At 40.5% G+C, this 26,329-nt stretch overlaps 1 protein-coding gene and 1 pseudogene across 1 annotated transcript in view; one reads left to right on the plus strand and one right to left on the minus strand.

The window, feature by feature from the left end:
- Positions 1-1,110: 1,110 nt before the first annotated feature.
- Positions 1,111-1,967, minus strand: LOC101282387 (40S ribosomal protein S3a-like; annotated as a pseudogene).
- An 18,042-nt stretch (positions 1,968-20,009) lies between these two features.
- LOC117200783 (ALK tyrosine kinase receptor-like) overlaps positions 20,010-26,329 on the plus strand; it is a 690,386-nt gene continuing 684,066 nt past the window's right edge. Inside the window, exon 1 of the mRNA XM_033425214.2 lies at positions 20,010-20,125. The gene's annotated coding sequence lies outside the window, so the exon portion shown is untranslated. The remainder of the gene's footprint in view (positions 20,126-26,329) is intronic.

The raw sequence follows: 26,329 nt of genomic DNA on the forward strand, positions 1-26,329 counted from the left end.
TTTTTTTATGGATTCAATTTTGTTACTGGTAGTCTGTTCATATTTTCTTTTTTTTTTCTTCCTGATTCAGTCTTGGGAGATTGTATGTTTCTAGGAATTTATCTGTTTCCTCTTGGTTGTCTATTCTATTGGCATATAGTTTTTTTGTAGTAATCTCTTTAATGCTTTGCAGTTCTGTGTCAGTTGTAATTTCTCCTCTTTCATTTCTGATTTTATTTGGTCCCTGTCTTTCCTTTTAAATTTTTCTGGCCACATTTTTATCAATTTTGTTTATCTTTTCAAAGAACCAGCTCTTAATTTCATTCACCTTTCTATTTTTTCAGAGTCTTTATTTCTGCTCTGATCTTTATATTTCTTTCCTTTTAGTAACTTTTGGTTTTGTTTGTTCTTTTTCTAGTTTCTTTAGGTGTAAGATTAGATGGTTTATTTAAGATTTTTCTTGTTTCTTGAGGTAGGCTTATATTGCTATAAACTTCCATTTTAGCACTGCTTTTCCTGTGTTACAGATTTTTGGATTGTTGTTTCCATTTTCATTTGTCTCTAGGTTTTAAAAAATTTCATCTGATTTTTTTCAGTGACCCATTGGTTTTTGTAGTAACATATTTTTTAGTCTCCATGTGTTTGTGTTTTTACAATTTTTTTCTTTTAGTTGATTTCTAGTCTCATTCTGTCGTGGTCAGAAAGGATGCTTGATACGATATGATATGCTTGATACGATATGATATGCTTGATATGATTTCAGTCTTCTTAAATTTATGGAGACTTGTTTTGTGACCTAGCATGTGATCTATCCTGGAGACTGTTCCATGTGCACTTGAAAAGAATGTGTATTCTGCTGCTTTTGAATGGAATGTTCTATCTAGCTAGCTAGCTAAACTCCATCTAGTCCAATGTGTGTTTTTTTTTTTTTAAGGAAGTGTTTCCTTTTATTCACCATCTCTAACACGTCCAAACCATTCCAGTTGAAAACAGATCACTACCCTTTCTCAGCTACTTAGTAACTAAGAGCAGTGAATAAAATCCACACAAAAGGTCAGAAAAATTCACCACATTACTATCAAATCAGAACACCTGACTATTGTCAGATTATTTAAAAAGAGTGATCAGAAATTAAGTATCACAAATGAGGTCTTTTATTTGTCACCATTAAAAGTCTGATTTTTAAACAGATTCCTGGACTGGTGGCTCATATCCATCAGCTCGTTCAACTTTAGCACCTGTCTCATCCCCAGTAGCTTTTCCAGAACTACTACCTTCACCATGTAGCTCCATGAGTTTTCCCAATTCAAACTTGGGTTTCTTCAGCATTTTTACTTTTCTAACAAAGACATCATGGAGTGGATAAATAGGTTGGCAGCCCTTTTCTATGTCTTTTCCAATGCTGTCTGGAATCAATTTATTGACCACCTCTTTCAAGTCATTTGTCTGCACCTCTCGGGTCATGATTTCCATCATCTTCTTGCGGATCTGGTGGACCTGCTGGTGCTGGGCATAAGAGGTCTTCCGAATCTGATTGTTGCGTTTTTTAGTAAAACCCACACAGAAGAGATGAAGCAAATAACCATCGGTAGTCTTGACATCAACGTGAGCTTCAATCATGGTCTGCCATTTTTTGACCATGGAGCACATTTTGTCACGGGTAAGATCCATGCCATGGAAATTAGTCAGGCAGTTTTTGCCCTGAACATCCTCAGTAATAAGCTTGAATTTTCTAAATGCAACTTCATCATTCTGCAGATCAGCAAGGCTAACTTCAAACACACGACCCTTGAGGCCATCAGACGCGATTTTGGTTCCTTGAGTTCTCGTGACTAGTGTTTTCCCAATATTTCTTATATTGAACATAGCTGGTGCTTTCACATCATACCAATCTTTCTTAGAAAATGGGTCAACCACTTTCTTCTTGGCTCCCTTTTTTACCGCCTTTCGTAAGGCGCTTGTTCTTTCCGACCGCCATGGTGCTGCTCCGAGAGCCAAAAGGCCAATGTGTTTTTTTTTTAAAGGCCATGTTTCCTTATTGATATGTGTGGATGATCTGTCCATTGATGTAAAGGGGTGTTAAAGTCCCTTCCTGTTATTGTGATATGTACGTTTCTCCCTTTATGTTTGTTAGTGTTTGCTTTATGTATTTAGGTACTCCTTTGTTGAATGTGCATATATATTTACTATTGTTATATCTTCTTGTTGGATTGACCCACGTATCATTATGTAATGTACTCTTTGTCTCTTGTTATAGTCTTCATTGTAAAGTCTATTTTGTCTGTCTGTATGATTATTTTTTATTTATTTATTTTTTTGCGGTATGCGGGCCTCTCACTGCTGTGGCCTCTCCCGTTGCGGAGCACAGGCTCCGGATGCATAGGCTCAGCGACCATGGCTCACGGGCCCAGCCGCTCCGTGGCATGTGGGATCTTCCCGGACCAGGGCACGAACCCGTGTCCCCTGCATCGGCAGGCGGACGCTCAACCACTGCGCCACCAGGGAAGCCCCTGTATGATTATTTTAAGTTGATGATCTCTTAAGTACGAACACATTCTAACAACTGCATTTTTACTCCCCCTCAAGTGATGTTTAATATTTTTGACATCATATTTTACATCTTTTTGTTTTGTGTATCCCTTAACTACTTATTATGGATATAGATGATTTTACTACTTTTGTCTTTTAACCTCTCTACTGGCTTTATAAGTGGTTGATCTGCCACCTTTACTGTATGTTTGCATTAACCAATGAGATTTTGCCCTTCATAATTTTTATATTTGTAGTTTTGGTCTTTTCTTTTCCATACAGAGAAATCCCTTTAATGTTTCTTTTAAAGACAGTTTAGTGCTACTGAACTCTTTTAGCTTTTGCTTGTCTTAAAACTCTTTATCTCTCCTTCAAATCTGAGTGACAGTCTTGTTCAACAGAGTATTCTTGGTTATAGTTATTTTCCTTTCATCCCTTTAAATATATTGTGCCACTCCCTTCTGGCCTTCAAAGTTTCTGCTAAAATGTGAGCTGATGGTCTTATGAGAGTTGCCTTGTACATAACTAATTGCTTTTGCTTTGCTGCTTTTAAGAGTTTCTCTCTATCTTTAATTTTTGCCATCATAATTGCAGTGTTTCTTTGCGTGGATTTCTTTTGGTTCATCTTGTTTGGGACTCTCTGTGCTTCCTGGATCTGGAAGTTTGTTTCCTTTACCAGTTTAGGGAAGTTTTCATCTATTATTTCTTCAAATAAGTTCTCTGCCCCTTTCTCTTTCTCTTCTCTTTCTGGAACCCCTATAGTGTGAATGTTAGTATGCTTGATATCGTCCCAGGTCTCTTAAACTCTCCTCATTTAAAAAGATTCCTTTTTCTTTTTCTGTTCAGCTTGGGTGATTTTCACTACTCTTTCTTCCAGTTGGCTGATCCATTCCTCTGTATCCTCAAATCTACTCTTGATTCCTTCAAGTGTATTTATTTATTTCAGTTATTGTATTCTTCAGCTTCATGTGGTTCTTTTTTTATATTTTTTAACTCTTTGTTAAAGTTCTTACTGTGTTCATCTATTCTTTTCCTGAGTTTGTTGAGCATCTTTATGATCATCACCTAGAACTCTTTATTGGGTAGGTTGCTTATCTCCACTTAATTCTTCTGGGGTTTTGACTTGTTCCTTTGTTTGAAATATGTTCCCCTGTTGCCTCATTTTGCCTAATTTGCTGTTTTTATTTCTATGTACTAGGTAGATCAGTTATGTTTCCCCATCTTGGAGAAATGGCCTTATGTAGCAGATGTCCTTTGGGGCCCAGCAGTATACTCGCCTCTGGTCACCAGACCTATATGCTCTAGGGGTGCCCTGTATGTAGGCTGCATGGGCCCTTTTGTTGTGGCAGGGACTATTGTGGGTGCATGACAGGTGGGGCTGGCCCCTGGCCCAGTTGGCTGCCAGGCCTTGCCTCATGTGGATGTTGCTGGGCCACTGATGGGCAGGGCAGGTTCTTGTATGGCTGGATATGGAGATTAGGGGGGCCTGGGGCTGGTGAAGGCCCATTGGTGGGCAGATCAGGTCCTGGGCATGCTGGTGGGTGAGGCCCTGTTCTGGGTTAGCTGGCTACAGGACACTTTATGGGGCCCTGGGGCTGGTGCAGCCCTGCCGGTAGGTGGGGTTGGGTCTCCAATTGGCTGGCTAATCAGCCTGGTGCATCTTGGGACTGTTGCTTACTGGCAGGTAGGCAGGTAAGCCCTTGGTGCTAATAGGCTACAGGTAGGACTCCAAAATGATGCTTGTGAGCATCAGTTTCCTTGTGTTAGAATGGTGTCCTCCAAGTGGCTGGCACCTGATTTATGTCTCCTGGGGGAGTCCCAGTTGCTTTCTGCCTCTCTGGGAGGCTCTTCAAGATCAGCAAGTGGGTTTTATCTAGGCTTCTTTCAAATCACTGCTTCTGTGCTGGGTCTTGGAGTATGTGAGATTTTGTGTGCACCCTTTAAGGGTGGAGTCTCTGTTTCCTACAGCCCTCTGGCTCTCCTGTATTCAAGCCCTGCTGGCCTTCAGAGCCACATGTTCTGGGGAGTTGTCTTCCCAGTGCAGGACCCCAGACTAGGGAGAACCTCTGCAATTGTGATTCTTTTCCTGTTTGTGGGTTGCTTACCTGGGAGTGTGGGTCTTGACTATACCATGTCTCTGCCCCTCCTACCCATCTCATTGTGGTTCCTTCTTTATATCTTTAGTTGTGGAAATCTTTTCTACTAGTCTCTAGGTCCATTCTCATTAATAGTTGTTCTGTAAATAGTTGTAATTTTGGTGTGCCCATGGGAGGAGGTGAGCTCAGGGTCTTCCTACTCTGCCATCTTGTCCACACTTGAAACAAATTTTAAAGAAGAAGAACAACAACAAAGAAACTATAAAGTCAGAATGGTCTGGTATGAGGAAGATAGGGACCTTTCTCTATATGATGCTTGTTTGCTTTGGAGAGTACATTTGAAAATATGCATTTGTGGAGCATTCTCTTCTGTCCTCTGGAAAACAACAAGTACTCTTTCCTGGCCAGTGTCTCTGCTTACCTCCAGTAGAGGGTTAAGCATGGAGGAGGCAGATGGGTACAGCACTGAATGGCGGCCAAGCCGCTTTTCTTACCAAGATCATTCTACAAACCCCACCTCCCTCTGCAGTCAAGGTTACTGGATATAGTGGTTTGGCTTAAAGAAGCAGGAAACCAGCAAGGTGCTAGGGAAACACCAGGTTGGACTTGAGTCTGGCTTTGCCACACACTGGGGTGTAGGGGGGAACCTGCCAACGTCTAAGGGGCTCAGTTTCCTCTTCTGTACAGTGAGAGAAGGGATTGGATCATCTCTGTGGTCTTTTCTAGATCAGACTCTTCAGAATTTGTGATTTGAGATTCCAGATCCAAGAAAAGACTGCCATGGCTCAGCCTGAGCCAGGGCCAGGAGGTGGCAGCACCTGCCCCGTTCAGAGCCCATAGCCTCAGCTGCAGCCGCAGGTTCTGGGCCGTCACTGCTGTAGAGCTGAGGTGGACATCATGCTGCACCCGTGGTTGGACTCTTCAGTTATGTCCCACTGCAGGTTGTTTGTAGTGTCCTGGGTCATGACTGCCAAGCCCTGAGTACAGGAAACACTGATTGCTCCCTCTTTGCCTGCGTCTGACTTCACCTGGCATGACACACACAGACCAGGGCACACTCATCCCCAATGAGGCCCTCGTGACTGGCTCATATCCGGGCAGCTCTCTGGAGCTCCTTGACGCAGACTTGGGTCTCCCCCAGGGCAGGTGAGAGACGCATCCATGACTAAGTGCCTGTGTTCGCCCACTCTGAATGTGCACTCCTGTCTCCCAGGGACCCCTGTGCTGTTTTTAACAGATGCTTTTGCTCACGGCAAAAATGGAAATGCGTGATGCGTGGCATGACTGATTGAAGTACAGAGAAAGTGACTTGGGGGCTGTCCCTCAACTTGTGCGGAGCTTTTACTAATACATGGGGATGGATATAGACACTGAAAATGCAATGGGATGTTTGAATTGCAAGGAACCTGCGAGATTATCTAGTTCAGCGGTTCTTAGTCTCTGCAGGGCATCACCCAGGAAGCTTTTTAGATAGCCAGCTCCAGCCCCACTGAATAAGAATCTCTGGTGCTGGAACCATGGAATCTGTATTTTTAACAAGCTCCTCAGGTATGTCTAATGTGGTTGGTCTGTAGAAAGGCATTTAAGAGCCACCATACCATCTAGTCTGTAACAGTGCATTCAGGGAGCTTATTAGAAACAAATCGAAGTGTGAAGCCCAGCACTATTTTAACAAGCTCTCCAGGTATAGGGGTGACCAACTCATCCTGGCTTGCCTAGGACTTTCCTGGTTTTAGCACTAGAACTCCAATGTCTCAGGGCCTCCCTCAGTCATGGGAACACAGGGATGGTTGGTTCCTTTATGAGGTGACTTTTGTGCATGGTAAAGTTTGAGTGGCACTGGAAACAATCTGTTTCCCAGTTGAGGCGATGGGGGCCAGAATGGAAGCAGTTTGCTCATGGACATGCAGTGAGTTAGTGGAAGAGATAGGACAAGGCCTCCACGCCAGCATCCTGGCCCTTCTTGGAAACACTTTGCTGTAAGTTGCTGCCTCACTCTTTCCTACTTTCTGTTAGGAGCTAACCCTGGAGGAGCTCATTACACAGTGGCCATATTCGGGGTGAATTATCTGTATTATTATCTGTATTCTATGGCCTAACCTGAGTGAGGTGTGCAACAATGACAGGTACAGGTGCCATCAGACTTTAATGAATTCTTCCAGGTCTTCTCTTGGCACAGGTGGGTAAGGTGATTTACAATTTAATGCATTTCCATTTGACCGTAATCCCTGGGATAGCAGCATTACTGAGATGGAGAATCCTTGAGAAGGGATTCATACCCAGGGGTATGATCCAGTTGAGTCAGGGTCCTTGGCTGCTCTGCTGCCTCCAGGGTCCCGCCAGAGGACCTGGGATAAATCCTAGCATTGCTCCCTTTGTTCTCTCACCATTGGCTGACAAGACTTGCTAGGCTGTGCCTGATGATCAACAACAGTTTTGATTTATTTATTCCAGAGTGCCCACTGCATTACCAATTAGGTAGGAATGGAGTAACAGGCCAGAAGACTCTTGTGATACGGTGGTTTTCAGACTGGAACATGTGGCAGACTCACCTGGAGGGCTTGTTAAAGCGCAGATGCCTGTGCGACTGGTGATTGGTACATTATTAGCGTCTGAGTGACTTTATCATGTGATACTCATTATTGATGTCACCAGGTTGGCCTAAATGTATAAGGCAGGGCACTAGATGATTTCTAAGGAGTCTCCCAGCAACAGAAATTTTTACTTATAAATAAAGAATATGTGTCTTTACGTGTGATGTACTTTCATTATCAGTGTTCCCGCTTTCCCTAAGCATCCCTGTGTATAGGCTTATATTTAAAATCTCACAAATAGAGAACAATTCTTTTGATGTAAAGGTTTAGCATAGAAATATCATTAACATATAAATATCTAAGACTAGGGGAAGAAAGAATACTAACATTTATTCAGAGCCTTTTGTTTCAGCTGTCACAAGAACAGAAATATTAAGCCTTATCAGTCATTTGTACTTAAAACCTCTTAATCTTGGTGTCTGTGGTGCAAGAGTCTCCTGATTTCCTTCCTTTTACCTCCCTGGCCGTCCTTCTCAACCCCCTTCACTAGCTCCTCCTCTTCCTGACTTCTTAATATTGGTGTGCTCAAGGCTTGGTCCTAGGCTCTCTCTCCCTGGGGAATATCATCTGTCCCCTCAGCTTAAAACCCCATCAATATGCTCGTGACTCCAAATTGTACCTTCAACGTGGACCTCTCTTCTAAGCTCCAGCTGTCTACCTGACAACTTTACTTGGATATCTTTAGACACCACATATGAAACTTGTCTAAAGCCATATTATATATAAAATCTATTTCTCTATCTCCATAGCCCCTTCTCTAATCTAGGCTACTACCATCATCTGTCTTCTGAGAAATACAATGGTCTCCTTCTGCTTTATTCCACAGCAACCAGATGATGCTCTTAAAATGGAAAGCAGGCAATCTTTCCCATACTGAAAACCTTTTAGAGACTCCCCATCCACATTCCTCACCATGGCCCACAAGGGCCTGTAGGAGCTGGCTGTGCCACCCCTCTAAGCCTCATTTCATACCATGTTTCTCTGCAGCCCACATGCTCCAGCTATATGCTTTCTTTTGGTTTCTGGAGCACAACAAACTTTGTCACACCTTTGTATGTGTTGTTCTCTGTACTTGAATGTATGTTCTTTCACTGTATTGGTGTGGCTGGCTCCTCATCCTGCAGGTTTCAGCTTAAACATCTTGATCTTCCAACATCCTTCTCTGACCATCCCATCGTAAGCAGGTGCTCCATGACTTGTCATTTTCTGTTTCAGCCTCTTGTTTACATCTGTCTTTGACCTTACAATCTGTACCTATTTTATGCTTCTAGTCTGATTCCTTGTGTCTTGTCTTGCTCCCCCATTGGGCTGTGGGCTCTATAAGGGCAGGGAGTTGATGGTGGGAAAGAAGCTGACTTCACTGCCTAGTGCACAGAGCAGGCCCTTAAGACAGTGAGTGAATGTATCAGATTCCATCTGGAGCATATAACCCTGTTCAGGGGTACCAACCATGGGAAAGAAGGAAAGAAGAACGGAGGAAGAGATAGAAGGTTCAGACACGAGGAGCCATGAGCATTGCCAACAAATAACGTGGCCTCCGAATTTTGCTTTAGACTGGCCTGACTGCAGGTTTCCCAACTTGCCTGGAGTACAAGTCATGAGCCTGTTTCACAGACCTTCTTCCTGTGGGTCTTATTCTTCTCCCCTGAGCATCTCAGTAGCCTCTCTTGGGGCATGAGGGTGGCAGTATTTTAGTGCATCCTCAGATCTGTGCCTTTTGGAATGAGTTTGAGGGAAGGAAGACCTTGCTTGTGGTGGAGAAGTACTTATGCAGAGTAGGGCAGCCATCGAGAAGTTCCCATCTCTCCTCCCTCTCTCTTATGCTTGGAATACTCAGCCAAGAAAAAGCCCCGTACCTCAACAGCCAGAGAGGGCAAGAGATATGGAAGGTAGTATTGTGTATTTGAGGACGAATAGGAAGCAGTAGGTTCTGAGTGTGAGCGAGTAAGAGAAGGTAGAGGATACAGAGTTCTGCTCTGAAAATGACTTGTCAGTCTCTTAGCTAGGCTTGGTCCTGGGTATGAGCACCACAAGGTGGTCTTGGTGTCTGCTTATCATTTATTCATTCCTATATTCATTCATTCATTCAGCAAACATTTATTGAACACTTGTGATTGGTGCTTTTCTAGGCACTATGGAGATAAAGATGAATGGAATACAATCCCTGCTCTTAAAAGTCACAAAGTTCATTACAGTCATTATGATAAGAACAAACATAGCTCTATGCATAAGTCCCTATGGGAGCACAGAAGAGGAGTCCTAACTCAGCCTGTATAGTCAGAGGAAGCTTCTGGAAGGAATTAACACCTAAACTGAAACTGAAACTTTGAACAGAAGTTAGCTAAATAGAGGATAGGGGAAGGAGGTGCAGAAATTTATTTATTCACTCTGTAATTGTTGATTGAACCCTACTCTGTACCAGGCACTGTGATAGTTATTTATCTTCTTTTGGAGGCTACCCAGGAAACAATTGCGTGAGGTACTAAGCTTGGTGGGGAGCAGGGAGCTATGGGAGAAGCATAGTATATTGATTTAAAGCATGGATTCTGATCAGACAGAACTGGAATTCGTTTTAAATGTAGGCTTTCACCACTAACTATGTGACATGAGCAAGTTGCCTAAAGTCCCTTCACCTCGGGTTTCTCATCTGTACAGTGGGGGCAGTGACAAACATCTACTGTTGTTGTGAGGCTACAATGAAAAATTTATATTAATACATTTAACATGAAGCCAACACATAGTAAACACCCAATAAATGATAAATCTTATAACTATCATCATTATCATTGCAGTAAATTATATAATTAACTTCAATATTTTTTCCTCCCTTATCAGTAAGAGGATTCAACATCCTTTCCCTTTTCCATGTGACTTACAGTGTCTCCCTGTGGGAGGAGTATACGCCTCAGTCCAATGATGGTGAACTTGGCCATGTGACATACTTTGGTCAACAGATGTAAGGATGTCATGTGTACCATGCCTGAGGAGAAGTGTTTAGAGGCGTCCCATGTTTCCAAAAGAATGTCATGTTATAGATTGGGACTGCTCCATCAGCCTGAGCCCTAAAATGAGAAGACGCAGGGAAGAGAGCTGACGTGAAGCCACTGTCATGTAACATGGGAAGAAAGTTAAGAGCTAGTTGTAAGCCACTGAGATTTTGCAGTTGTTATTGCAGCAAAGATAACTAATAATATTATCATCTTCTCATAGGAGAGGAGAATTAAGGAAGATTCTTTGGAGAAAAGTATTTCTAGGTTGAGCCCTGAAGATGTTCTAAATACTATTTTGACATAGTGGATGTGGTGGGGAGTATTCCAGGTGAAGGGGAAAAATCCTATAAAGATTCCTGAATTCAGAAGAAAGTGTTGCTCATTAGAGGAATGAAAAAAAGTTGAGAATGGCTGAATAATGAGAAAGGGAGAATGGAAATAAGTGCAGCTGGAGAGAGAGTTGGGGCCACATCATGAAGGGTTTTGTAAGCCATGATAAGAAATTAACACTTTCTTGTAAAGATAATGGAAGACCATTTCATGATCTGCTTTTACATTTTAGAAAATCATTGCAAACACTAGGTTAGAGGTGCAAGGAGACATAGAGAAGTCTGGTAGAATTCCAGGAAAAGGATGATGGGCCTGAGAGAACAGAGGGAAGTGGATAAGTGTGAAGTATGTTTAGAAAGTAATGGCAACTTCTTATGTGAAATTTGAGGAGAAGGAGTCAATGATGAGGCCCAGAGTTAGGGATTAGGTGGGTGATGTTGATGGAGAGCATAGGAGAGGAGCGTTTTAAGGGAGGCAAATGAGGAGTATTTTTTGGCCATTTTGGGTTACAGGTGCATGAGAAACACTGACATTCCTCCTAACAACAGCAGTATACCCAGCTAAAAACTACATTGTCCAGCTTCCCTTGCAGTAAGGAAAGGGGAAGAGTCAAGAGGAAGTAATGGTGCCAATGATATGATAATGCAAACTTTTCCTGAATTCTCCAGCAGACTTCAGCTTGTCACTCACTGGCTAGAACAGTACTGTTTATCATTTTAGGTTTGGTTTGTATTCTCCACAAACATTTTCCTTGTATGCATATTTTATGATATATAATTTTTGTTATTCTGTAACTTGCTGTTTTTTAACTCAACAATATATCTTAGAATCTATTCAAGTTGTCACATACAGACCTACATCATTCCTTTTAACTGGTGCATAGTATTCCAATATGAATGAATGTATTACCGGTTATCTGATCACTCTGCCATTGATAGATGCATATATGGTTACATTTGTTTGTTTCCAGGTTTTGCTTATACAACCATGCCATGAGGGGTATCTTTGTACTTGCTTCTTTTTTTGTAAGAGTTCTGTAAATGTTTCTTACAAAAACAAATCTAACAAATAATGTCTGGGACAAATAATGGAATAAAGAAGGGTCAGCAGGTAGGCATGTTTTCAGTTTTAACAGATACTGTCAATTGACCTTCAGTGTGGTTGTATTGATTTTTACTCCTACTGGTGATGCAAGAGAATAGCTGTTTTCCCATATTCTTCTCCCACATGGTATTATACTACTTAACATTTGGATCATCTGATGAGTGAAAAATAGTATTTAAGTTGATATTTTCATGTCTATTAGAAAGATTGTACATTTGTTTATTTATTTCTCAGTTGTAAATCTTCTATGAACTGTTTGTTCATATCCCCAGATGATATTTTTTAACTAGGCTGTCCTTTTCTTGTTGATTCCTCAGAGTCTTTGAATATTCTGGATACTTGTCCTTTCTTTATATTTACAAATATTTTAACTTAGTTTTTTAATAATTATTTAATGCTGTATTTTAATATATAGCATTAGGAAAAGTCAGATTTATTTATCTCTGTGATTTTTACTTTTGGCATCTTTATATCCAAGGACACCAAAATATTATTTTATATTTTCTTCTATTTCTTTTATAGCTTTCTATTTTACATTTAGGTATTTATTTCATCACCTAACTGTTCTCCCTCTTCAAAGAGACAGCCTCCTGCTCTAATATCAGTTTTTGAGTAATCTATCTTTCCTCGTCTTATTAGAAATGCTCTATCACTTATCAAATTCCCATATATACAAAGGTCTGTTTCTGATTCTCTGTGTATTCCATTGATCTATTCCTTACAATGACAGATGGGCTGTATTTACTTCTCCAGATCCATTCTCTATCCTTTTTTACCATGCCCGCTGCCCTGGGAGGCTGTATGGAATATAGAGACTACATCAAGAGACACTCCTACACTTGGGCTTCCAGGTGGGTTTGACTAATGGGGGATCTCCAGTAACGGAGGGAGTGACCAGGATGGGGTTGGGGTATTTATTCTCCTGGCTCTCTTCCTGCAGGGTTGCTTTGGGCCGGCTGTGTCCTGCTATGGAAGGTCACATATCTTCTCAACTCCTTCCTTCTAGATTTTGGATTCCAGATTATCTTCCTGTGGGGTAACAGCCCCATTTTGCATATTCTGGGGTAGGGATGGCACTCTTCCTTCTGATTTCCCTAGACCCTAGATCTATATCGTGTAAATAGCAGGTGTGTAAATAGCCCCTTTATCAAAACTCCCTGGAATCATCCTAATCTGAGTGTGCTCTTAGTCTCTTGCTGGGACCCTGAATGATGCAGTCACATTGAGATTCTGACTGGGATTGAATTTACTATATAGATTGTTTTGGGGAGAGATGAAATACAGTATTAAATCTCTATATCCATAAACATAATTGATCTCTATTCATGCCTTTAAAAACCTTCAGTAAGGTTTTATGTTTTTTTAAATAAAAAACGCTTTGCATATATATATATATTTTTTTGCGGTACGTGGGCCTCTCACTGCCGTGGCCTCTCCCGTTGCAGAGCACAGGCTCCGGACACGCAGGCTCAGCGGCCATGGCTCACGGGCCCAGCGCTTCGTGGCATGTGGGATCTTCCCGGACCGGGGCACGAACCCGTGTCCCCTGCATTGGCAGGCGAACTCTCAACTACTGCGCCACCAGGGAAGCCCCCGCTTTGCATATTTTTACTAGATTTATTTTTAGGTAGCTTTTGTTTCTGTCATGAATATGATCTCTTTTCGAAAATATTTTAAATTGATAAATCATAGTTTATTAAAAAGTCACTGATTTTTGTGTAGTGATCTGGATACTTTGCTAAACTCTCTGATGAATTCCAATTATTTTTCAGCTTATTTTCTTCAACTTTCTAGGTATATAATCTCATCTGTGGGTAATAAAAGTTTTATTTTCTTCCCAATTTTTAAATAACTTTAATTTCTTTCTCTTGCAGTTTTTCTTTTTTTGGCACTATGTTGAATAATATCAATGATAATAAACATTCTTTTCTTGCATGATATTGATAGGTGTCTTCACCTAATTAAGCATCTGTTTCTCATTTGCTACAAGTTTTCAGAATAATCAACAGCTGTTGACTTGTATTAACTGCTGTTTTTTAAATCAGTGTGCTTTTTATTAGTCTGCAAATGTACTTTATATACTTTTGAAAAATATTAGTACATAAATGTAGAAGACATGTTCTATTTAAAGACAGTATTTGAAATGGATTTTCAGAAAATTAGCTCACAGGTTAGGAAATGTGGGAAATGGATGTAGGAAATGTTCTCAAATGTGACTTCCAAAAATAACCAAAATAGCAACAATCATACAGTGAGTGCTTATTCTGTATTAGGCACTGTTTCAAGTGATTTTTTAAAAAACTTTTAATTTTGATATAATTTTGGATGTATAGAAAAGTTGCAAAAAATGGTACATAGAATATTAATATACTCTTCATCCAGCTTTCTGTAAATGTTAACATCTTAACCATAACCATAGTACAATTCTCAAAAGCAGGAAATTGACACTGATGCAAGACTATTAACTAATCTACAGACCTTATTTGAATTTCATCAGTTTTCCCACTAATGTCCTCTTTCTGGTCCAGGATCTAATCCAGGATTTCACATTGAATTGGCACATCTCCCTGATTCCTTTAGTCTGACAGTTCCTTGGATTTTCTTTGCCTTTCATGAACTTGGCACTTTTGAAACATCCATGTCAATTATTCTGTAAAGTGTTTCTCAGTTTAGGCTTGTCTGATGTTTTCTCTTGAGTAGATTGAAGCTAAGCATCTTTGTCAAGAATACCACAGAGGTGATGTGCCCTTCTTAGTGCATATCATATCTGGGGGACATAGTGTTGATTTGTCCTGTTACTGGTCATGTTAACTTCACCCACATGATTAGGATGCTGCCTGTCAGGTTTATCCAACATAAAAGTCACTCTTTTCTCCTCATAATTAATAAGAATTAACTTATTTAATTTGTAATTAATAACAATCTTGTGGGGAGATACTGTCCTGTTTCTCATACTTTTTCGTCTACCATACTCTTATATTTTCTTCTCTTTATCTGTTTTGAATTATGGATAAATTATTACAGATTTATCTTCCAGTTCTCTAATTTTCTCTTCAGTTATATCTACTTTACTACTAAACATTTATTGTATTTTTAATTTCAAAATCTCTAATTGGTTCTTTGAAGGAATTACCTATTTGAAAACCTCTTATTCCTATTTTATTGATAAAATGTGTAATTAATTTTTAGGAGGATTTTAACTGCATCTTTGAAAAGCCCTTTAAATTTTTTTCTATTACTAGTTCCCCACATGGAACTTCTTTACATTGTTGGAGAGTTACCTCTTATGTTCACCTTCATCTGATACTTAATAATTCTTGGTTCTACATTCATTTTTAGTGACAGCCTTCTCCCCTGTGACCCTGGGACATGCTGGTTTCTTTCCAGTTAGCTAGATGCCCTCTCAGCTGGTGTCATCAGGTGTTTCTTGGCATGGCAGGTGAGACAGCCTCCTGTGCTTCCGGTCATGGTGACTGATCAGTTTCCCATGTAAGTCTTGCATTGTCTTCTCAGGGAGTGTCAGGAATACCCTGTGGAATCTTAGCTTATAACATGCCTTCCTATCTACTTTTTTCCCCCAGTATGCTGCTCAACTTCAGATATACCAAATTTTCTCTACTTACATGTATTTATTAAAATTTTAGGGGTTTTGGGTACATGACACTTAATGTATGCTATGCACTGTTCTAAGTGCTTAACATATGTTAACTTATTTATTCCTGGCAACATTTCTGTGAAGTGGGTATTTTTTATCTACATTTTATAGATCAGGAGAATGAGGCACAGAGATATTAAGTGGCTTCTCCAAGATCACAGAACCAGAGTATTGCCAAACTCAGGTCTTTTAAATCAGATACAAATCTTCCTCTTGCACTTCTCTCCTTATCAGCCAGTGGGCCCAGCAGCTTCTGTAGCCGGGATGCCCCAAGGTAACATCCTACCACTCACGTAAACCCTGTAACCACAGAGGCTGGAATTGCTCGAGCAGCAATTAGTTCTGCTGATGTAACCCACAGGACCCTGAGGGCACAATGACAGGTTGGATTTTGGACCTTGTTCTTCCCTGCTCTGCCTCTGCTTCAAACACTGTTCTAGGATTATGTTGTCGAAATAAGGTTATTGTAGGCGTCAATTCCCGGTGAGACCTTAGAAAAGTAATTTTTCTTCCTTTGAGCCTGTTTTTTCCAACTGTAAACAAGTAGAAGATTGAGAGTGAAATGGAAGAGGGAATTTTTAGATTTTTTTTCTTCTCTAGTTCTAAGGATTCTTTGAATCTATAATTCATACATACTCATTTTTTAATCATTTCATTGTGTTTTGACATGTTTTAATCCCCCTTTATTTTTTGTATGAATCAGTCTAAAAATTAAATTAATACATTAAATTTTTGAATAATATACAAGTGCTTAAAATGAGAAAAACAGTGTCTGGCTTTCCACCTCTTCTCCTCCCAAATATTACTCCCTGAAGATAACCACACATGACTGTCTCTGGTTTTAGTTCTCCTGGAGGTTATTTCCATACCTCTTAATAATGTGTGTTTCACCATTACTTGATTTATGAGCTCCAGAAATAATCTATTGGGCCCTGCTTTGAAAGATAGGGATGTACCTCCCCTGTTATGGCCTAGGGGTGAGAACCTTTGCCCCAGCTCTATGATCTCAGCTAAATCCCGGGGGTGGTACCTCTGCAAGATGGGAAATTCCCCAAGTTTGGCTGCTTAGGCAATGTGGAGGCCTTATTCAGGTTTGTGAAGCTGAAAATGTTACCACAGGGAGGCACTGGAGACAGCTTATGACTGTACTCTGAGGAGGGGCTTCCTACTCTGGGGAATAGTGGCTTAGTTTTTAAAGAGGTTAATTAAGAGGGAGTACAGTGATTGTCTCAGATCAGCACACAGTTTTTTGCTCCCAAGAGGGCCTTGTGGCATTGGGGAGCCAAGGAACAGGGGCTACTTTACTATAATTCATGTTTGTTGTTGTTCCAAGCAGTGGGAAATAGCAAGGTCACCTGAAATAGGAATAGCTGAGTGCCCAGAAGTTCTCTGGCCATGCCCAGTGACTGGTATGGGAAAATTTGGAAGTGACCTACGTTATCAAGTTTCTTCCTTCCTGCTGGGGACCAGGAGAGCATCCTTTGGAACCTTTGGGCGTAGGGACTGTGGATAGGTGCTGGGAGCAGGTGGCTGCTCTCTGACAATTAGATTGTACCACAGGAGGCCTGGGGAAGAGTAGGAGCCACAGAGAGGACAATCTTGCAATGCTGATCATCTTTCTTACCAGCGTGGTCTTAGTAGTTCAGAGACCATTGTCACATGTCTGTCACCTGTCAGGCTCTACCCATTCAAGAGTCATAGCCGCTACTAAAGTGCACATTGGCATCCACTTCTCTGTGATACAAGTGCCTTCATGCCTCAGAGCTCCATCAGGAGTCCTCCTCACCTCACTGCTGTTACCACCTGGAACGCAGGGACTGCCAGCCCACACAGAGTGATGATGGGACAGCCCTGTGGACCTCAGCAGAGGGGAGACTTGGGGAAGGCCACACATCTCTACACTGCCCTGCATCTTCCATCCTCCATCTCACCTCCATACAGAGCTGAATGGCTGGTGGCGATAAATTAAGGTAATTACAGTATTAGAGGAAAAAAGGTGATGAACCAATGCTTGCTTTGACTTTTTCCATAGTCCAATGGGAAAAAAACCTAACCAAATAATTAAACTCTTCACTGGGACCCCCCCCCCCCCCCCCCGCCTCGGGTACACCCTGATACCTAGTCTCGCCTCCTGTGCTTGAGGTTTCTTTTTCACTCCATTTGTGAGAGACTTTTTCCGTTATCCAACATATAAAACCTCCACCTTTTGAAAACTTAAAACTCATAACCTGTATCACAGAGGTTGATCTCATCCCAGAATCTACTCTTTTCACTATACCTCAAACCAGGGACTTGATCTGTAACAGCATAAATGGGATGGGGAGGAGATACTTGGATGGGGTAGGCCAGGGTTGGCTTTGGCACTCCAAGGTCTGATGCCCACTGGAAATCCCTCCATCACTGTGATGGTAGGCCCCTTCTTTATTCCTTGTCTTCAAACCTGTACGCGTGCATGCACACACACAGACATCTCACAAAGACACACAGTATTTCTCTGAGACAGTGGTATAAAGGAAAAAGAAACATCATCATTTCTGCAATATCATCTGCATAGATTGTGCTGCCAGGAACAGAGAGAGTGCTTCATCAGTTGTTCTTTATTCATCCTCCCGTATGTCCCAGGCCCATTGCTCTAAAGAGAAAGATGGTCAAAGACCCTGGACATTTTCTTTTTTTAATAATAATAATATTAAATTATAATATTAATAATTTAATAATGATGTAATAATCATTTAAAATAATCATTTGGCCTGAACAAATTCTTAGATATGGTGTCTTTCTCCCTCAGTCTGTAGCACTCATCCGGAAGTGGTGGCGGGCACCACCACTCCCATGATGACTGGTGTATTACCCTGTTTTATATATCAGAAGGAGGAGACTCATAGAGGCTTTCTGGTACCTCCAAGGTCAGATGTGGTGGAACCAGGACTAGAACCCAGATCTGGTGAGTCCAGACCTAGAGCTCTTTCTACCACATTAAAATGGAAGAGAACATTGCTGAGTATATATCTTGTTAAAACAGATTACGATGCCAGTAAAGAAGAAATTAGTGTGAGGATGTACAAGACAGGGGGATCTAGAGTTCAGAATAGATCAAGATATCACTATATTTTCCAAGAAAACCTAAGGAAGAAGGATCCTGTCTGTTAGCTTGGTATAGGAGGATTTGTTCTTACTCTTCAGCCAAATTTTATATTGGCTACTTCAAGGATCTTAGTTTATTCATCTAAAGACAGGAAAGTTTGGATTATGATTGTGCCTTTCCAACCCCAGCATTCTGTGATATAAAAAGCTAACATAACACATGATATGAAGTATGGAGAATGACTTCCTTGTCACATGTTGACTCAGGAATGGTAAAGCCATGTAGCAACAAGGCTAATCTTATAGCTGTAGTGTATGTAAGGTCATCGAGTTAGCCTGGCCCTGCAGCCACAGGGAAAAGAAGTGCTTCATTTCATGATTGTGGAAGATGATTGGCCATTATTACGAGCAAAGAACTCATGTCGAATTCTCTGTGAGGTTAAACAAATCTTCAGATAAGACACTTGACATGTAAAAGGAAGCTTAAGTGGGTCAAGAAAAAGAGCTGTTGGCTGACACTGAAGGATTCAGGAAGGTCAGATACACGTGTGAAATGGGGGCCCATCATCTGCAAGACTGATGAAAATTTTAAAAGGACAGAAATTTGGTTTGTACAAATAGACAATTATCTGTAAGAATGATGGTTGAGGACTTAAACTGAGAAGAAAGAACAGATTCATTTTGAGAGAATGCTGAAGGAGGAAGGTTTCTGTAATGATCATGCTGTGCATTTGATTAATGATCAGAAATAGTCAGGACTTGTCATTCGTCTGGATCTCTCAAGGGAAGCTGGACACAGTAAAGGATTTTTGAGGAAAACAGTATCTGGTCAAGTAGTTCCTTCTATCTCTGACTCACCTCTCTAGTCTACTTATAGTCACAATTCTTGATCTGGAAGCCCTTATCAAAAAATATGGATAATATTCATCTCACAGATTGTTGTAAAAATGTGTATGAAATATGTATGTGTATGAAAGGGCATGGCTACTTGAAAAATCCTCAACTAACATTATTGCTATGCTTTACAGGGACAGCAATAAAGGGGGTGAGAAGGCAGTGTGGTATTTTGGTGAGAGCTATGGCTTTGATATCAGGCAGCGAGGATTCTAATCCCTGACCTGTCACTTATAGATAAATCGCTTAACACCTGGAGTCTCATATTCCCCATCTGTAAAATGGGGATAACAGATCTCACTTGCACAGGTGTGTGACTTAAAGCCAAAATGAATAACATATGGGAAGACTTTGCAACTGCTAAAGCACTGTATAAGTGTGAGGAATTATAAATATTATTATCACTTGGATCCCCAGTTTATGGGATTGAAAGTCAGCTACTCCAATGACAGATGAGTGGGAATACATGAATGATTACCCTCAAAGTATACTTTTTCTCTTTGCCATCTATCACCAATAAATACTTGATTTACATTTGAAATTTGGCAACCCGGAAAGCCATTAATCCAAATAAACGCTCAGCGCTCTGCAAAGCAAAATGTTTCCCAGCCAGAGCCTCCGCCTGCTCTGTGACGCTTGCCTTGCACATGTGCAGACAGACTCATTTGCTGCTGGTGCTGTCTATACTGACTCACCCCTCAGTCAGTCAGCAGCCTGGCATAGGTTGCCACTGTGCATGCAGCAGCTTGCAGGATCTGCAGGCAACTACAGAGGAAGGACCAACATTGTCCTTACGAGCTGACAAGCTAAGAGCTCCTGTCATGAATGACTACTGTTTCTGACTGTCCAGCCTTCATTTACCCTCTTCTGGTAAGAAAACATCAATTTTCCTTTTGTTAACCATCCTTCCCCCACTCTTGCTAGTGTTATTTTTGGGAGAGACTGACCTTAACCCCCTGCTCTAGAAGTGGGGATACAACCCAGGCCTTCTAAACAGAGAGAGCCTTGATGATTGGTTCTGGGAAGGGCAAGTCAGTTTGACCCATTAAATGTCAGGTCCAGAGGTCTTGCTCAAATATTGAGAAAAAAGGTCTTTCTGAGCCTCAAGAGTACTATAGACAGCTTCCTCGTATTATTTCTGAGCACCTGGATCTAGCTGGACCTGAAGCTTACATTGGACTTTGAAGCTTACATTGGACTTTGAAGCTTATTACCCCAACCAATGAATTCCTTTTGCTTGCTTGTTCATTTGTTTGGTCTAGTCAAAGCTGTGCATAGCTTTGTGCATAGTTATAGCAGTGTTCGTTCCTTCAGTCTACACACTACTTATTGGGTGCTTCCTTGTGTCAGGCCCTGTGCAGGGAATTTTGATGACAAAGACGTGGGCTCTCCCTTCATGGAGTTTGCAAACTAGTAGGAGAGACACAGAATATTAAAATAGAATATAGTAATTATAATGAGTGATATATGTATGAGGCATTAAAGAGCATAAAGTGGAAGTCCTTAACTCATCTAAGAGTATGTCAGGTGTGGAGGATCTGGAAGGGTCTTCTACCTTGAGGAAATAAACCCTGAGAGGGTACTTACTGGATGAGTAGGAATTATCCAGGAAGTGATGGGGAGGAAAGGAAATACATGCTTGTTTTACCTCTGAGATATAGAGAATGGTGTGTGTGTGTGTGTGTGTGTGTGTGTGTGTGTGTGTGTGTGTGTGTGTGAGTGTGTGTAGGTATGTATGTGTGTGTGTGTGTTTGTTGAGGGTTGGGGACTAGAGATGAATTACAAGCAGGTTCAGGATTCTAGAATGAAAATGAAAAATCTCATTGGAAAGTGATAGGATACTGGAAGGAATCTGGATGATGGGAGGAGTCCTTTTAGCTATGGACTTCTCTTGGGTTTTTGACTTCATCCTGTAGGTCATCCATGAAATGTATAAAGCAGGAGAATGTTTTGAAAGATATACGAGCAGCTATATAGAGAATGGGTTTGAGAAAGACACACTTGGAGGGAAGGAAACCAGTTAAGAGGCTCTTGATGAGAAGCCTAAGTTTGAAGAGACAAATATAGATTAGAGAAATATTTTGCAGGTAAAATTTGTAGTGTTAGTGCCTGGTTGTGGGGGAAAAAGATAATAGAGTCTAAATTTTTTTGGCTTGTGTGACTAGTGAAGGTAGATGACCAACTAAAATGATGAGGTTTTTTTGGGCATGGTGAATTTAAAGTACATGAGGGATGACTGGAAAGATAGACCCATCCATCAGGCAGTTGGATATATAAATTTGTGGCTTGATAGAGAGGTCTGGGTTGGAGAGAGACATTTAGCTGTCATCAACATGTAGTTAAAATGATATTATCTAAGGAGAAAAGTGGGGTATAAAGAGTAGAGCATTTGGGAAGAACCCTGAGTACACCAATACTGAAGCATTGCGCTGGAGTAAAAAGAGCCCTGAAAGGAGGCCCTGAAAGAATCGTTAGAAAGATAGGAGAAGAACCAGGTGTGTGTGGTCTCCTAGAAATCAAGGAATAGAGCTTCATGATGGAGAGCGTAATAATCTGTACCACATGCAGTAGAGTATAGGGAAAAAAAGGTTATTCCAAACTACCTATGGTATTTGAGTCAGGAAGTCATCTAGTGATTATAGAGTTGGTTCAGTAGAGGAAGGATGGGAGTGGGAACCAGAGTGGAGTAAGTTGAAGGTGACAATAACTATGACCACTCTTTGAGAAGTTTACCTAAAAAGAGAGGGAAAAGATGGTATAGTAAATGGAAATGGACCCAGTATCAGGGAAGGTTTCCTCTTAAGGACTGGAGCAATATGAGCATATTTCCAGGATAACAGGAAAGAGAGAGATACCAGAAAGGGGGAAGTGGACATATAAAATGAGAAGGTTTGGGGATATAGCAAGACTTTAGAGCCGGGAGTGGGTGTGGTCAAGGGCACCGTGGATAGTTTGGCCTTGGAAAGGAGGACATGTTATGATAATGGGAGGAAATTTTTTAGGATGGGTATGGGTTTTAATAATTGGATTGGGGAAATCTTTGGGAAGAATACACGTTATGGCTCAGTTTCATAGAAGTAGGAAATGGCGGGGGGAAGGTTGGAAAGTTGAGGACATAATACCAGATACCTGTTTTTTCTCATGTGGCCAGTTGTTTCTAGTTGGCCAGGAATAGACCATGACAAAAAAGATAAGTAGCTGAATGGCACATGGCCCAAAGGCCTTGTCTTTTTCTTTTCTTAAGATATAATTTACTTGCCATAAAATGTACCTTTTAAAAGTGGTTTTTAGTATCAGTACATTCACAGTTGTACACCTATCACCACTGTCTAATTCCAGAACACTTTAATGACCCCCAAAATAAACCCAGCTAGAAGTCACTACCTATTCCCCCCATCCCCCAATCTCTGGGCAACTGTTAATGTATTCTCTGTTTCTATAGATTTGCCTGTTGTGGATTCCATATAAATGGAATCATACAATATGTGGTCCTCTTTGTTACCGACTTCTTTCACTTAGCATAATGTATTCAAGTCTCATCCATGTTGTAGCATGCATCAGTACTTTATTCCTTTTTATTGCTGAATAATCATCCATTGACAGATACTCCACATTTTGTTTATCCATTCATCAGTGATGAATATCTGATTTGTTTCATTTTGGGGGTATTATGAATAATACTCTTAGGAATATTCCTATACAAGTTTTTGTGTGGACATGTATCTAGGAATGGAATTGCTTCGTCACCTGATGTTTATGTTTAACTTTTTGAGGAAATGTCAAACTGTTTTCCAAAGTAGCCGTACCATTTTATTTTCCTACCAGCAGTATAGAGTTCCAATTTTTCCATATCTTCACCAACACTTGCTATTATTACTTTTTCAAATAATTATCTTAGTGGATGTGAAGTGGTATCTCATGGTTTTTATTTGAATTTCCCTGATGGCTAATGATGTTGAGCATCTTTTCATGTGCTTATTGGCATTTATACATCTTCTTTGTAGAAATATCTACGCAAATTCTTTTCACCTTTTAAAATTAGGTAATTTGTCTTTATACTGTTGAACTGTAAAAGTTCTTTATGTATTCTGAATACTAGATCTTTAGTAGATACGATTTGTAAATATTTTCTACAATTCTGTGGATTGTTGTCTTTTCACTTTATTGATAGTAGAGTATCATTAGAAGCACAGATGTTTTAAACTTTGATGTAGTCCAATTTCTCTATTTTTTATTTGATTGCTTGTGCTTTTGGTGTCATATCTAAGAAACTACTGCCTAATCCAAGGTCATGAAGATTTACACATATGTTTTCTTCTAAGAGCTTTATAATTTTGACTATTACATTTAGATTTTTAATTCATCTTAAGTTAATTTTTGTATATGGTATGGGATAGAGGTGCAAATTCATTTGTTTGCATGTTGATATCTAATTGTCCCAGCACATCTGTTGAAAAAGACTATTCTTTCCCCCTTTTAAATTGTCTTGGCCCCCTTGTCAAAAATGAATTAACCATAAATGGTTTATTTCTGGATTCTCAAGTCTATTCCATTAATCTATATTATCTGTTTCTGTTCTTCTGACAGTACTACAGTATATTTTTTTTAAATTAATTTATTTATTTTTGGCTGCGTTGGGTCTTCGTTGCTGTGCATGGGCTTTCTCTAGTTGCGGCGAGTTGGGGCTACTATTCGTGTGGTGCGCGTGCTTCTCATTGCAGTGGCTTTCTCTTGTTGTGGAGCACAGGCTCTAGGCGCGCGGGCTTCAGTAGTTGTGGCATGCGGGCTCAGTAGTTGTGGCTCGCGGGCTATAGAGCGCAGGCTCAGTAGTTGTGGCGCATGGGCTTAGTTGCTCCGTGGCATGTGGGATCTTCCCGGACCAGGGATTGAACCTGTGTCCCACTGCATTGGTAGGTGGATTCTTAACCACTGCACCACCAAGGGAGTCCCCAGTACTACAATATCTTGATTGCTGTAGCTTTGTATTAAGTTTTGAAATTGAGAAGTGAGTCACTATTTTTATCAAGATTTTTTTGGGTTATTTTGGGTTCCCTACATATCTATATTAATTTTAGGATGAGATTTTCAGTTTCTGCAAAAAGGCCAGTTAGGATTTTGATAGGGATTGTGTTAAATTTGTAGATCAATTTGGGAAGTACTGCCATCTTAATAGTAGTCTTCCAATCCATGAACGCAGGTGGAAATTAGGTTACTGACTTGAGATTCTTTCTTTTTTAATAAAGATTTTAAAGCTATAAATTTTATATTTGAAGTTTTGGTCTAATAAGCACAATATCTGGGTTTTTCAAGAAACTGGGAAACTGAGCTTAGAAAGTCTTTATTTGCTCAAGGTCACATAGCTAATAAACAATATAGCAAGGTTGTAATTTGGAGACTGAATGACTCAAAGTTTATTTGTTCTCTATTGCTTTTTTTTTTTTTTTTTTACGCTTCTTCAAAGAGTGACTTTATGTCAGGTGCCAGGGATGTAAAGGATGCTAAGATAAATAAGCCCTGGACTTTGGTCTCAAGGAGCTAACACATTAGTTGAGGGAAAGAAATATGCAAATAAATGAGATAGAGTAGTACAGGTGCAGATCTAGATGCCTCTACTGGGATAGTTGTGGTGCAGAGGTGAGGGTGAGGGGTGCTGCCTATGAAACGGGAAAACTTACTCTATTTTAAGTGCTATCAATAGGATCTGAGTTTTACCAGGTAAATAGGATGGCAGAGGGGCCGAGTGACCATTGTGTCTGTGTGTTTTTGATGTAAATACTCCCTTCTCCTGTCTGTGAGGGTCATAGCTTCTTCCTTCATTTTGGTTTGGGAAGAGGGAAGAGCATCTTGGGCTCAATTTCCTGTCTGTTTCAGGGGCTTGACACAGCACCACGGAGTTTCATTGCTGGAAGGAAGGCCTGGTGCATTTAGACAAAAAAAAGAAAGACTTTCAGAAATATGAAGGGACTAAGGTGGCAAAAGGACCTGTTGGATTTGTCTTCTGTGTGGTATTTTGGGCAGGTCACAATGAAAAAGGTCACAATGAAAAAGGCAGGCAAGATTCAGAAAGCATGTGGGCCATTTGGTCAATCTTGGTTTTCCCACTTTGGGCAAGAGATACTTTACTCTCTTCTTTATAAATAAATAAGAGAGGAATTGCAATGATAAATAGCAATTGACTTCTGGCTGTTGTATAGGAAAGACAATAGGTTGAGGTGGAGTCTGTGGTGATGGGAGAGCAGGCGACCCAACTGAAGTCAGCAGGAGTATTGGCTCAGGCAGTGTGTTGACATGTGGAAATGTGGGCCTAGTTTTCCCAGGTCTACTGATTTTTCAAGAGAATTTGGAAAGTTAGATTTTTAATAAAATCACTCAATTTTTAAGTGTAGGCAATTTTTTTAAAGACTAGGTGGGCTATTAATCTTCAGGCCAAACATGATACATCTGCAAGCCACTAGTTTACAGCCTTCACCAAATCAGTTTGCAGCCAGGACCCAGCATTTTTGGCTTTGGGGACCAGCTTTTAAAGCATATAGGAACCTGGGATAACTTTATCCCTTGGGGAGCATAATAGCACCTGTGCTGGAGTGGGAATCATTCCTCCTATCTGGGGTCAGACTGACATGTCCTTACTTGCTGTTCCTGGCTCCTTTGGTGAGCCATGCTTCGTGCTTCTGGTTTCCCCAGAGGTCCTTCCTTACTTGCTCAGACACCTGAAGCAGTTATCTCTAGAATGATTGGGGAACACCAAAGAATGCAACTTTCTGGGAATCCCACCAGGACTATGCTGTTCAATATGGTAGCCACTACATAGGTGTATGTGACTGTTCAGCAATTGAAATGTGGCTAGTCCAAATTGAAAGGTGCTGTAATACATGTAAGATTTCAAAGCCCTTGCTGTGAAAAATAGTGTTAAATATCTCAATTTTTATATTGCTTACATGTTGAAATGATATTTTGGATATATTGGCTTAAATAAGATGTATTATTAAAATAATTTACCTGTTTTTACATTTTAAAAGTGTAGCTACTAGAAAATTTAAAATTGCATATTTAGGTGACATATTTCTACTGAAC

Source organism: Orcinus orca, chromosome 13, assembly GCF_937001465.1.
Source record: "Orcinus orca chromosome 13, mOrcOrc1.1, whole genome shotgun sequence".
Taxonomy (NCBI): Eukaryota; Metazoa; Chordata; class Mammalia; order Artiodactyla; family Delphinidae; genus Orcinus; species Orcinus orca.